The following is a 15,537-nucleotide window of genomic DNA, read 5'->3' as shown; positions in this document are numbered from 1 at the left end:
AGTGATTTGACAGTTTTATACATTACTGAGTGCTCACCACCTGTCACCATACAATATTATTGACAGTATTCCCTATGCTGTGATTTTTGTCTTTATAACTTATTTTATAACTGAAAGTTTGAACCTCTTAATCCCTCTTTGCCTATTTCACCCATCCCTCCCATCCTCTGTCTTTTCACAATCTTGATGGTGTTATCTGAAGCACAAAAGTTTTTAGTTTTGAGGAAGTCTGATTTATCTTTTTTTTTTTCTGTTGTGTATATCTAAGAATTCTTTGCAAATTCTAAAGTCATGGAGATTTACCCTTTGTTGTCTACTAAGACTTTTATGTTTCTAGCTCTTATGTTAGATTCTTGATCTATTTTGAATTGCTTTTTTATATGGTGTGAGGAAGGGATCTAAACTCATCTGTAAGTGGCCATCTGAGCTCCATTTGTTGAAAAGACTACTCTTTGCCTACTGGATGGCCTTGGCATTCTTGTAGAAGATTAGTTGACTATGGACATATGGATTTATTTCTTGACTCTCAATATATTCCATTGGTCTATATGTCTATCCTTGTGCTAGTACCACAATGTCTAGATTACTGTTACTTTGTAGTAAGTTTTGAAATCAGGAAGTGTGAGTCCTACTTTGTTCTTCTTTTTCAAGGTTGTTTTGACTATTCTAACTCCCTCACAATTCTAAGTAAATATTACAGTCAGCTTGTTAGTTTCTACAAAGAATTCAGCTGGAGATTCTGATTGGTTACATTGAATCTATAGAGTAGATTGGGGAGTATCACTGTCTTAACAATGTTAAGTCTTCCAATCCATGAACATGGGATTTTTTTCTATTGTAGATCTTCTTTAATGTCTTTCAACAATATTTCATGGTTTACAGAATGTAAGTTTTGCACTTTTTTGTTAAATTTATTCCTAAGTATTTTATGCTTTTTGATGTCATTGTAAATGGAATTGTTTTCTTAATTTCATTTTTGGATAGTTCATTGCAAGTATATATAAATACAATTGGTTTTTGTACATTGATTACATCCTGAAACATCACTGAATTCATTTATTAGTTCTGATAGTTTTTTATGCAATTTAGAATTTTCTGTATGCAAGATCATGTCATCTGTGAATAGTTTTACTTTTTCCTTTATAATCTGGATGCCTTTTGTTTCTTTTCCTTGCCTGTTTGCCCTGGCTAGACCCTCCAGTACAATGTTGAATTGAAGTGGCAAGAGTGGGCATCCTTGTCTTGTTCCTGACCTTAGGGGAAGGCATTCAGTCTTTCACTACTACGTGTATTGTTTACTGTGGGTTTTTAGTAGATGCTTTTAATCATGTTGGTGGAATTCTCTTCTGTTTCTAGTTTGTTGAGTGTTTTTATCATGAGAGAGGGTTGAATTTTGTCACTTGCTTTTCTTAAAAAAAAAGTTTGTCTATTTATTTATTTATTTAGAGCAAGTGGGGTAAGGGCAGAGAAAGAGGGAGAGAGAGAATCCCAAGAAGGCTCTGTACTGTCAGCGCAGAGCCCAACACAGGGCTCGAACTCATGAACCTTGAGATCATGACCTGAGCCAAAATCAAGAGTAAGATGCTTAACTGACTGAGCCACCCAGGTGCCCCCAAATGCTTTTCTGTATCTATTAAGGTGTACATGAAAATTGTGTTTTTTATTATGTTGATTACATTATTACAATTATTACATTAATTGATTTTTTAGAAGTTAGACCAAACTTGCCTTCTACTTGTTCGTGGTATATCATTGTCTTTATATGTTGCTGCATTTGTTTTGCTAGTATTTTGCTGAGGATTAATCTGTCCATATTCATAATAGATACAGTCTATATTTTTCTTGTGATATATTTTTCTGGTTTTAGTATCAGAGTAATACTGGCCTCATAAAATGAGTGCTCCCTTCTAACTTTTGGAAAAGTTTGTATAGAATTGGCATAAAATTTCCTTTAATTTTTAATAGAGAATTCAGTGGTAGAATCATTTGGGTCTTGGCTTTTGGGTAGTTTTGGGTAGTTTTCTGATTATTAATGCAATCTCTTCACATTTTGTAGGTCTATTCACTCGTCTTTCTTCTTGAGTTTCATTAGTCTGTTTCTTTGTAGGAATTTGTCCCTTTCACCAAGGTTTTCTAATTTGTTGGCATACAGTTGTTTATGGTATTTCTTTTTAATCCTTTTTTTCCCCATAAAGTCAGTAATAATGTCTCCTCCTTTATTTGATTCTAGTAATTTGACTCTTGGGGGGAGGTGGTTAGTCTAGCTATAGGTCAATTTTAGTTTCTCTTTTCAAAGAACTAACTTTTAGGGTCATTGATTTTCTCTATTGCTTTTCTATTCTTTATTTCATTAATTTCCACTTTAATCTATATTATTTCTCTTCTTCCAGTTTCCTAATTTTCTTTTTATCAGAATCTAATTTACTAAACTGAGCCTTAGGTTTTTTGTGTGTTCATGTATTCCAATAAAACTTTATTTTACAAAAGCAGGTGGCAGGCCATGTTTGACCTGTGGGCCACAGTTTGCCCATCCATGATCTAGAGTAATGGTTCCCAACCTTGGATGCATACCATTTTATGGAACTGATTCCTGGACCTCACTCCCTGGGATTATGACCCAACTGATCTGGATTGGAGCATAGGGTGTTTTTTTCTTTGCTTGTTTGTTTTTTAAGCTTTCTCAGGTGTTTCCCATGTGCAGCCAAGGCTGAGAGCCCTCTTTTCAGAGCAGTGATTTGACCTTGGGTTTTTTGTTTGTTTGTTCTTGGCTTAAAACAACAGAAATTTAATATCTCAGAGTTTGAGGCCAAAAGTCGAAGTTGCAGTGTCAGTAGGGCCTTGCTCCCTCTGAAGGCTCTAATGGAGAATCCTTCCTTGCCACTTTCAGCTTCTGATGGCTGTAATTGTTCCTTAGTTTGTGGCTACATAACTCCAATCTCTGCCTCTGTCTTCACATGGCCTCTCCTCCTCCAACTCAAGAACAGCAAATGAGGGGCGCCTGGGTGGCTGAGTTGGTTGAGCATCCAACTTGGGCTCAGGTCATGATCTCGCAGTCTGTGAGTTTGAGCCCCGTGTCAGGCTCGGTGCTGAGAGCTCAGAGCCTGGAGCCTGTTTCGGATTCTGTGTCTCCCTCTCTCTCTCCCTCTCCCCCGCTCATGCTCTGTCTCTTAATGTCTCAAAAATAAAGATAAACATTAAAAAAAATTAAAAAAAAAAGAACAGGAAATGAACAGATGCATAGGGCAAAGTGTGGGGGCATGGGGTGGCATGGAGTTTTCATGTCCTCAGGTCATGCCACCCTCCTAGTATCTGGATGTGTTCACCAACCCAGAAGTTCCATCTTTGAAGTTTTGATTTCAGTTATTATATTTTATATATGTATTAAATTCTTTTAGATTCTTCTACAAATTTTACAAAAGTGCTATAGCACTTTTTATGGTTTCCTGTTCTCTATAGAGATCTTCTCTTTATTTAGTGAAAGAACTGGTAGACTGTAGTCAGTTTTCTAACAGTGTTTCATTTCCTGATGAAATACAAGATCCATCTTCTATTATAATATGCAGATAGTACAGTATATTATGGATGAAGGGGTATTGAAACTATTGAGGTTAGCTCTGGGCTCCAGGAGAGAAATTATGATTTTATGATGGTGTGATGTCCTCAGCCTGATATATCCTGGAAATTTCTAGGAATTGAAGAAAATTAAACATTCCAGACTCAAAGCAACAGGAAAACATAACCCCATATTATGTGGCAAAGGGAGGACTAAAAGGTATTATTTTTGTGGATTTCATTGTTTAAAAAAGTCTATATAAATCACAAGCTGGAACAAGTAATACATACACACACTCATATTTTCCTGCCCACTCTTTAGTTAGGGATATCAGTGAAGAGTGAAATGGCTAAAAGTATGTATCAGTTATGATTGCATTCAGCTACATGTGTTGAAAACCAAACTAGAGTGACTTAACCAAAGAGAGGTATTTTTGTTTTCCAAATAACAAGAAGTCCCAAGGAAGGCAATCCAAGTGCAGCAAGTCAAAGACATTATTAATGACCAGTCTCCTTTTTATCTTCCTGCTCTGTCATCCTAAATGTGTGGTGCCTCACAGTCAAAAGATGACTACTGACTTCTGGTTTCTAGTCAGGCATGTAAGGAATTTGGAAGATGCCATTGCATCCTAACCATAAGTAAACAGCTGAACAAACTGAAAAATCAATAGCTTTCTTGGATCCATCAGAGAAGTGATGTCACAGTGCAAGCTGCTGCCCCCAAACTGGAGACACAGGCCTAGATGAAGAATCACAATTTACTGTAATGGAAATCCCCAAGCAGAAACCTCAGGAACCAGTGCAAGGGTTGGAAAACCTAAACTACAATTGATGAACTATGGGAGGCTCAATGTGGCCAAGTCTGAGAATCAAAAACTCCAAGGAGACCAGTCATATGGGGGTATATACTTTTGTCAGTTTTACCTCCAGGAGGTTGACCAGGTTTTCATAGTGAATATTGGAGAAAAATCCCTCATACTTCTGGCAGGCCAAGGGAGGAAGAAACCATTTTGAATACACCAGAGCATCTGCTCTTAACAAGACCTGCCTCAGGAGAAACTGTTTAACCAGAGGCTAACCTGCTGGATTTTTATCAGAGTTTAACTGACCTGGGGGGAGGGAAATACCCAACCCAAGTGCACTCGAACTATCCTGTCCCCTAAGGGTTGGGGGAATTCTGAAAGGTACTTGTGAAGTTTACAACCCAGAGTCACAGGCTCCTTAAGAGACTGATACTAATCATCGACTACAGAATACTTCTACTCTCCCTTCATCTTACCATGTTACAAAAGACCCATTTATAAGCGGTTCTTTTACCCAGTATATCACATGCAAATATCAATAAAAATTATTAGACATATTAAGTGGCAAAAAACAGCTTAGAGAGAGAAATCATCAGAACCAGACTCAGATACAGCAGGGATATTGGAATCATCAGATGAGAAATTTAAAATAACTGTTGTTAATATGCTAAGGGCTCTAATGAATAAAGGAGACAGCATGCAAGAACAGATGGGTAATATAAGCATAGAGGTGGTAATTGTAAGAAAAAATCAGAAAAATGCTAGAGATCAAAAACATGTAGCAGAAATGAAGAGTGCCTTTGATGGACTTCTTTCGTCAACTGGACACAGCGGAGGAAAGAATTTCTGAGCTTGAGGATATCTCAATAGAAACTCCCCAAAATGAAAAGCAAAGAGAAAAGAGGCTGACAAAAACAGAATATCCAAGAACTATGGGGCAACTACAAAAGGTATGATATACTATTCATAATGGGAATATTAGAAAGAGAAGAAAGAGAAAGAAACAGGAGAAATATTTAAAGCAATAAAGAAGGAGAATTCCCCCAAATTAATGTGAGACACCAAATCACAGATCCAGGAAGCTCAGAGAACACCAAGCAGGATGAATGCCCAAAAAACACTGTATTTAGGGATATCATATTCAGATTGTTGAAAATATAAGATGAAGAAAAAATCCTGAAGGAACCCAGAATTATAAAAACAGCTTACCTATATATGAGCAAAGATACAAATTACATCAGCTTCTTCTCAAAAAACCATGCAGAAGAAGGGAGTGGAGTAAAATATTTAAAGTGTTGACAGGAAAAAAACCCTAGAATTATATTCTTTGCAGGCTAATCTTTAAAAAGTGAAGAAGAAATAAAGACTTTCTCAGACAAGCAAAAACTAAAGGAATTGTTGCCAGTAGACCTGCCTTGCAGGAAATGTTAAATGTTCTTTAGAGAGAAGGAAAATGATACAGGTCAGAAAGTCGTACAAAAAAGAAAAAAAAAAGCATTGGTGAAAGTAAAAGTGAAAGTAAAATGAAAACATTTACTTTTCAAAAAAAGGTTTCATTTTCATATTGTTTTTTTAAAGTGCTTATTTATTTTTGAGACAAAGAGAAACAGAGCACGGGTGTGGGGGTGCGGGGATAGAGAGAGAGGGAGACACAGAATCCAAAGCAGGCTTCAGGCTCTGAGCTGTTAGCACAGAGCCCAACTTGGGGCTTGAACTCACAAGCCGTGAGATCATGACCTGAGTCAAAGTCCGACACTTAACCAACTGAGCTATCCAGACACCCCTAATTTTAATATTAATTGATCTAACAGAAAACAGTTTGTTCAAAACAGTAACAGCAGCAAAGTATTTGACTATATATGTTTATGTATATAAATGAAATAAATGATACAATGAAAGGGAGGGAGGAATTATTTTGTTATAAGGTATTCACACTACCCATGAAGCAGTGTAGGATTATTTGAAAATGGACTTAGATTAATTGAAAATTATAGGGCAAATACTAGAAAAAGTAAAAAAAAAAAAGTGTATATATATATATATATATATATATATACACACACACATATATTCATATATATGTATATACGTGTATATGTATACGTGTGTATACATATACATGTATATGTATATACATATATACATATATATGTGTGTATATATATATGTGTGTATATATATATATGAATGACATGCTGAGACAGAGAAAATGGAATTGTGTAATATGCTCAATTAAAATGACAGAAGGCAGAAAAAGAGTGGACAAGAACAAGGGCAACAAATAGAAAACAGTAACAAATATGTTAGAAATTAATCCAACGATAAATATAATGACTTTAAATGTCAATGGTCCAATACAACACTTAAACGATTGAGATTTTCAGAGTGGATCAAAAAACAATACCCAACTATATGATATTTACAAGAAGCCCACTTTAAATATAAAGACACATGTAGATTAAAAGTAAGTGAGTAAATGGATGGAGAAAGCTATACCATGCTAACCCTAATTAAAAGAAAGGAATAACGATATTACTTTTAGACAGAACAGACTTCAGAACAAGGAAAGTTATCAGATTGAAGAAGTACATTACATAATGATCAAGAGATTAATTCTTCAAAAAGACATAACAATTCTTAATGTGTATACATCTAACAACAGACTGCCAAAGTATGTAAGGCAAAAACTGATAGAACTGCAAGGAAAAATAAATGAATTCACTATTATATTTGGAGATTTCAGCGCCCTTCTATCAGAACTGGATATATTCAGTGGGCAGAAAATCAATAAAGACATAATTGAACTCAACAATACCATCAGTCAACTGGATATAATGAACTCTCACAGACTTCTTCATCCAACAGCAGAATACACATTCTTCTCAAGCACATATGGAACATTCACCAAGATAGACCACATTCTGGCCATGAAACACACTTCAACACATTTGAAGGAATGTCTACTCTCAGACCACAAAGGAATTAAACTAGATATCAACAACAGAAAGACAATTGGAAAACCCCCAAATATTTGTAGATTAAACAACATTCTTCCTTATAGCACATGGGTCAAAGAAGAAATCTCAAGGTAAGTGTAAAAATGTCTTGAACCGTGGGGTGTCTGGGTGGCTCAGTCAGTTAAGCACCTGACTTCAGCTCAGGTCATGATCTCACAGCTTGTGAGTTCGAGCCCTGCATCAGGCTCTGTGCTGGCAGCTCGGAGCCTGGAGCCTGCTTCCAGTTCTGTGTCTTCCTTTCTCTGCTCCTCTCCCACTTGTGCTCTGTCTCTCTCTTTCAAAAATAAATAAACATTAAAAAATTTTTTTAAATGTTTTGAACTAAATGAAAATACAAGTTATCAAAATTTGTGGGATACAGTGAAAGCAGCCCTTAGAAAGAATTTTATAGTATTGAATGCATATATTAGAAAAGAAGAAAATCTAAAATCAGTAATCTAAACTTTAATTTTAGGAAACTAGAAAAAGAAGAGCAAATTAAATCTAAAGTAAACAGAAGAAAATAAATTAAAAAATTAGAACAGGAATCAAGAATATTTAAAACAGGAAATCAACAGAGAAAAATCAACAAATCCAAAAGCTGGTTCTTTGAAAAGATCAATAGAATTTAAAAACTGCTAGCCAGGCTAAGTAAGAAGAAGGGAGAGAGAGACAGGACAGAAATTGCTAATATCAGAAATGAAAGAGAGGATATCACTATAGATTCTATGGACATTAAAAGGATAATAAATAGGGGTACCTGACTGGCTCAGTCAGTAGAACATGTGACTCTTAATCTTGGGGTCATGAGTTTAAGCCCTACATTGGGGGTAGAGTTTACTTTTTAAAACAAGGATAATAGGGTGCCACGCCTGGGTGGCTCAGTCAGTTGAGTATCCGACTTCGGCTCAGGTCATGATCTCGCAGTTCACGAGTTTGAGCCCCATGTTGGACTCTGTGCTGACAGCTCAGAGCCTGCAGCCTGCCTCAGATTCTGTGTCTCCCTCTCTCTCTGCTCCTCCCTGCTTGCACTTTGTCTCTCTCTCTCTCAAAAATAAATAAAAATCTTTAAAAAAAATTTAAAGGATAATAGAGAGTACTATGAACAATTCTAAGCCCATAAATTTGATAACTTAGATGAAATGGACCAATTCCTTGAAAGATAAGATCTGCTGCAATTCACACAAGAAGGTATACACAATCTGTGTCTGTTAAGGAAATTAAAATTACAACAGTAATTAATAACTTTCTAAAATAGGGGTGCCTGGGTGGCTGTCAGTTGAGCATCTGACTCTTGATTTTGGCTCAGATGATCCCAGGGTTGTGGGATCGAGCCCCCACGTTGGGCTCCACACTGACCATGGAGCCTGCTTAAGATTCTCTCTCTCTCCCTCTACCCCTCTCCCCTGTGTGTTCTCTCTCTCTCTCTAAAATAATAAATAAATAAATAAATAAATAGTTAAAAAATTAACTTAAAAGTTTTTTTTAATGTTTATTTTTGAGAGAGAGACAGAGACAGAGCACGAGCAGAGGAGGGGCAGAGAGAGAGGGAGACACAGAATCTGAAGCAGGCTCCAGGCTCTGAGCTATCAGCACAGGGCCTGATGCAGGGCTCAAACTCACAAACTGTGAGATCGTGACCTGAGCTGAATTTGGACGCTTAACTGACTGAGCCACCCAGGCTCCCCTAAAAATATATAACTTTCTAATACAGAAAGCACCAGGCCCAAATGGGTTCACTGGTGAGTTCTTGCAGACATTTGAGGAAGAAATTATATCAATTCTCTACAATCTCTTTCAGAAGATAGAAGCGGGACTATTTCCTAACTCATTCTGTGAGGCCAGCATTACCCTATTACCAAAACCAGACAAAGACATTAAGAGAAGAAAACTGTAGACCAATATCTCTCATGAACATAGATATGAAAATCTTCAACAAAATATTAGCAAATCACATCTAACAATGTGTAAAAAAATTACATACCATGCCACCATAACCAAATGAGATTTATCCCAGGTATGCAAAGCTGGTTCAACGTTCATTTAATGTAATCCATCTCATCAAACAGGATAAAGAAGAAAGATCACATGATTATATCAATAGATGAAGGAAGAACATTGCACAAAACCCAACACCAATTTATAATAAAAACTCAGTAAACTAGCAATAGGAGTGAACTTCTCAGTTTGGTAATATCTACAGAAACCTATAGCTAACATCATACTTAATGGTGAGAAACTTGAATCTTTCCACCTAACATGAGGAACAAGGCAAGGATGTCTCCTTTCACCACTCTTTTTCAACATCATACTGGAAATCATAGCTAATGCAATAACATAAGAAAAGAAAATAAAAGACATACTGATAAGTAAGGAAGAAATAAAACTGTCTTTGATTGCAGATGACATGAATGTCTATGTAGAAAATCCAAGAGAATTGAGAAAAAAAACCTCCTACAACGAATAAGCAATTATAGCAAGGCTCCAGGATATAAGGCTACTATACAAAACTCAATCATTTTCCTATACACCTGCAATGAATAAATGGAATTTGAAATTAAAAACACAGAGGTTTTGGGCAGCTTTCTGCTCATAACTAATTGTCCAAATGAGATACATACCTAACCAATCCCTGGCAAGGAGAATGAGACCACATGAGTGCCTTAGATCAGTCCTAATTCCTTCCTGCGGTGAGCTGGAGCTAGAGAGCGTTGGGCAGGAAGATGGGATCTAATCAAAAGTGGAGCTCTGCCAGCATGAGAATAGGAAGAATTGGAATATGGAGACGCTACAACAATATCTGCTAAAGACAGGGAGCGATGGAAAAAAAGAGAGAGAGAGACAGAGAAAGGGAGAGAATGTGTGTGTGTGTTATACACCAAAGGAGAGTGCAAGAGACAGAGAGGCCATACTATCTTAGGCTCTTGAATGCTGCACTGTGGCATCAAAATTTCCGGGGAGAGAGCATCAAAACATTACATATCAATGTTGAAAGAGATGAGTTAATATGACAATTAGTAGTTGCTCAATTGTTTTTAATGTTTATTTATTTTGAGAGAGAGGGAGAGGGTGCGTGTGTGTGCATGTGCACGCATGTGTGCACAAGTTGGGGAGGGGCAGAGAGAGAGAGAGAATCCCAAGCAGCCAGTGCAGAGCCTGAGCCCAATTTGGGGCTGAACCCATGAACCATGAGATCATGACTTGATCCATTGGATGTTCAACCAATCGAGCCACCCAGGCACCTTAGTTGCTCACTTCTTATTTTTGAAAGAATTGACTTTTATATCAGAGAAAATAGTAATTGCTCTCATAAAGTACTTTTTCAAGTATTTGGTATAAAGTCTATCCCAAGAGCAGTCTGCTTTCCCTGTAATATGTGCTCATGGACATACTGATAAGGAAGGCCAGAATGTATTCCTTGGAAAAGTTTTTCATATATATATATATATATATATATATATATATATATATATATATGTTTATTTATTTATTTATTTTGGGAAGGAGAGAGAGACAGAGACAGAAAGAGGGAGAGAGAGAGAGAGAGAGAAACACAGACATGAGTAGGGGAGGGGCATAAAGATAGAGAATCCTAAGTAGGCTCTGAGCTGCCAATGTAGAGCCTGACAGGGGCTCAAAACCATGAACCCTGAGATCATGACCTGAGCTGAAACCAAGAGTCAACAGCTTAACCAACTGAGCTACCCAGGCACCCCTGTTTCTATGCTTGATCTCAAGCAAGGCAAAATAAGCAAAGATGGAGCTCTACAGACAACCTTTACTTAAAGCATTCTTTATCATCAAGAAATGGGATATTTTTTGTTTGAAGTGAGTGGGATTTGATTACATTCCTTTTTGAGTCATTTTGAAGTTTTTTCATGATGTGTTAAAAAACCTGTGGCAATTAAAGCAAGTTGTCTTAAAGGTTGGCAATAAGCCTCTTTAAAACAGGTTGAGCCAGTCCCCCACCCCAACACCTTTCTTTAATTAATCAGGTTAAATGGTTAAAACTAGCCACACAGATTGCAGTTTATTTATTATGTGCATTCAAGATGAAAAGGAATGAGGTAGTCTCAGCAAGTCCCCTGGGGATAGCTCAAATTTTGTATCCAGCCTTGTTATATGGTGCTTTCTTTGCACTTGTCTTTTGGTTACCATGACAACCAAAGAGCTCACGGGAGGAAAGATTGTTTTGACTGCTGGACTGAGATTAGGAGGAAGAGTTGGGATAGGTGTAGAAACATAGATTCAGGTCAGGGAACAATGAGAGCTGGGAGCTAGGTGGATGTGTACATGCTGAGCATTTTATGTTATTTTGTAAGGAAGACAGGCGTGATGCTGAGGAGTATGACAATGCAGAGTACCAGAGGAAGACATGGAGAACTTAAAGGCCAGTGGGGCAGAAAAGTTTTATGTAGCCACAATGTCCCCTGTCCCTTCTCAGGGTGTCTTGAGTAGAGGAACACAGCCAGCTTGATCCTGTCCTGCTGAGGTGACCTCAGGGGAAGGGATTTGGTGACAGAGTCGCAGCTTTCTTTGGCAGGACCTCTCCACAGAGCAGAAGCTATCACTTCCCCAACTCATGGAACAGCCAAGGGATGTTGAGGAACATTGTCTCCTAAGGTGACCCTGGTGACTGGCAAGCTGAGACTAACTTAGAAGAGGTTCTGTTGTGCCCAAGTTGGACTTTGCCTCATGTGGAACTAACCTAATTTGGTACAGGTACACACTGTTAAAGAATGGTTCTCGCCCAGGATGCCTTTCTTGGCAGTTCATTGTGTCCAATTACACCCTGGCACAGCCATCTCTTGGATTCTGGCTGTCACAGGGACAGTTTCAGAATTTATTCTGCTTTTACCCATCACAGATGCAGAACCACTCCATTTTTTTAAATTGAAAACAATTTTTAAAACATTTTTTATTTTAAAATTTCATTTTTATATTTTTATTTATGACTTTTTATCTGTTGCAATAGTGATTCCAAGTAGGGGTAGAGCAATACGTGTTCCCCAAAATAAGAATTGGAAAATTTTACCACCTAAAATTGATTATGAGTCATTTAACGCTCAAGAACTATTTTCTAACTTATCGCTGACTTGAATTAATGCCACATTTTATTCTAAATCTGCCTTTTGTGTTACTTCCTCTGTTTCCCTGGCCTCCTGTTGGTGAAAAGGGATTTTAGTGATATGTAACCTTTGAAAAGTACATTCATTAAGGCTGTCAGCAACATGTATTTGAACATTATAATCCTGGCTTTTTATTATGTTTCTTTTCCTCTTGTTCTCAGTTTTTATTCCTGAATGTTCTGCAGTCTCTCTTTACTGCATGCTTGAATTACAAGCATACACAAGGAAGTGGCTTTTATGACATGCCAAGGCAAGGATGTTGTGTTCAAGCTTTATAATAATAGCATTGGGGAAAATACTTTATTTCAAAAAGACTAAGTAAGTTCTACTTCAAAAGAGCTTTAGTTAATTAAAGTTAAGGTGGTAAAAAGCTTAAAAAGCAATGCTTAGACCATACAGTATTTTTATTTAGTATTAATTGAATATATTTCCATTGTACTTATAGCCTTACCTATTAATACTTTTTTTTTAAATAGTCAAACAAAAATGGATATGCATGTTGAACTGCCTTTACTGTATTTTATTATTTCTTTTAGCTACATTCTGGCCTATTGAAAATGATTTCGTATTTGCTGACACAGTACTGATGATTCACATTTATTGCACAGTTAATAAGAGGTATATTTTGCATCTTGGAACAGCAACCTGGTCATCTGTTCTCCTGCCCCCTCCCTGTAAGCCATCTGCTTTCTCTTATAACAGCTCTACTGCTTACATATTCCACATGCTGCCTTTGACAAAAATTCTTTTATTCATTTACCGAGCATCTAAAATGTTCATGGCACAATTGTGCACATTATAGGAAATGAAAATATAACACTATATTATATACTGTTTTATAATTTGTAAAAATATTTTTTATGATGTAGGGTGGGTAGGAAGAAGTCAGGGAGGAGGTAGGATTCATTAGAAATGAGCTCAGAAGTAGATGGACAGGATATTGCCAGGCAGTTGAGAGGGAGGAGATTCGTATGTAAAGCTGTGAAATAGGTAAATTTTACCTTTGTCTCTTATCTTACTCCTGTCTTCATCCAAAGCTAGCTCTCAGCATGCCTCTCTATTCCTTACCTGAATGAATGTGAGCTTCATGAGCACAGGGTTTTTTTTTTTTTTTATCTGTTTTGTTCACTGCTGCATGTTCAGCACCAATAATGCCTGGCATGTACAGATGCTAAGTATTGAGTTTTTAAATGAATAAACATAGGAATGAAATGATAATTACCTGTAAGGTTTAGGATCTCTGGCCTTCTAAGATGTTAATTAGTTCCTTTTTTTCTCCGTAAACCTTGGCCAATACAATTTATTATAAAGCTTTTTAAATTTTTTAAAAAAATGTTTATTTTATTTTTGAGAGAGGGGGGGAGGGGCAGAGAGAGAGGGAGATAGAGGATCAGAAGCAGGCTCTGTGTGGACAGCAGAGAGCCCGATGTGGGGCTCAAACTCACGAAGCAGGAGATCATGACCCAAGCTAAAGTTGGACACTTAACCGACTGAGCCACCAGGTGCTCCAATTTATTATAAAGCTTTTTAAAAAGTTTTTAAATGTATATATTTAAAATTGTGAATGAGGGGTGCCTGAGTGGCTCAGTCATTTGAGAGTCCAACATCGGCTCGGCTCATGAACTCACGGTTTGTGAGTTCAAGCCCCATGTCAGGCTCTGTCCTGACAGCTCTGAGCCTGGAGCCTGCTTTAGATTCTGTGACTCTCTCGCTGTCTGCCCCTCCCCTGCATGTGCTCTGTCTCTCTCTATCTTTCAAAAATAAATAAACCTTAAGAAATTTTTCTTTGTGAATGAGATTTCATATATTTTGCAGCTGTGTTTTGGTTTGTTATTGTTACTAACTTTCCTTTGTGTCTTTTCCCATTTGTATATTGGTTGTCTCTTATCAAAGGTCATTATAGCTAAAGTAAATCAGTTTTTTGTCTGTTGTATGTCTTGCAAACATTTTTTTTCCAACTTGTCATTTAGCTTTTTACATTGTTTATTGTATGATTTCATGTGTGTTATTTTAATATTTAGGTGGTCATCTACATAAATATTTTATGTTTTCTGAGTTTCTCCTTGGTATTTAAGAAGAGTTATCTCATGTTTTCTCCTAGCACTTTAACCATTTTGCTTTTTTTTTTTTTTTTTTTTTACTTACAGTATCTTTGATCTATTTAGGTCAAATAATTTTTATTAAATAAACCATCTTTTTGTTACTACTTGAAATGTCATTTTATCAGATACTTAATTTCTGTATATATTTCCATTTCATTGATCTTTTTGTCCATTCATGTGTCTGTGCCAACATGCTTAGAATACTGTATCTTTATAATATGCTGGGTTTTTTGGGGTGTGTGTGTGTGTGTGTGTGTGTGTGTATAGTTCTATGCAGTTTTATGTGTATATTTGTGTAACCACCACCACATTCAACATACAAAACTGTTGCATAACCACAAAGGAACTCCCTAATGTTATATTTCTGTGCCCACCCTGCTACCCTCTTGGCATCCACATCTTATAGTTTTGTCATCTTGAGAATATTATTAAATGGAGTCACGCAGTGAGTAGCCTTTTAAAATTAGCTTTTTTTCACTGAGCAAAATGTCCTTGATATTCATCCAGATTATTGTGGGATTTTTGTTTTGTTTATTTATTTATTTTGAGAGAGAGAGAGCACATGCACACGAGGAGGGGAGGGGCAGAGAGAGAGAATCTCGAGCAGCCTCTGTGTTGTCAGCTCAGAGTCCCACATGGGGCTCAAGCCCATGAATCCTGAGATAGATCATGACCTGAGCCGAAATCAAGAGTCGGACACTTAACTGACTGAGCCACCCAGGTGCTCCAGATTATTGTGCTTAATATGAGTTTGTTTCTTTTCATTGCTGACTAGTATTCCACTATATGGATGTGCCAATTTTGTTTAATCATTCACCAACTTCAGTTGGTGTTTTGGGGTTAGACATTTGCATTATTTTCAGTTTTTTGCTTTTACAAATGAAAAATTTTAATAATGTTATGAACATTATTCTTGGTGAAGAATGTTGTTTTTCCTAAGTAGAGAGTATTGGAT

The sequence above is a fragment of the Panthera tigris genome, chromosome D1 (assembly GCF_018350195.1).
Source record: "Panthera tigris isolate Pti1 chromosome D1, P.tigris_Pti1_mat1.1, whole genome shotgun sequence".
Classification (NCBI taxonomy): Eukaryota; Metazoa; Chordata; class Mammalia; order Carnivora; family Felidae; genus Panthera; species Panthera tigris.
This window is presented reverse-complemented; position numbering follows the sequence as displayed.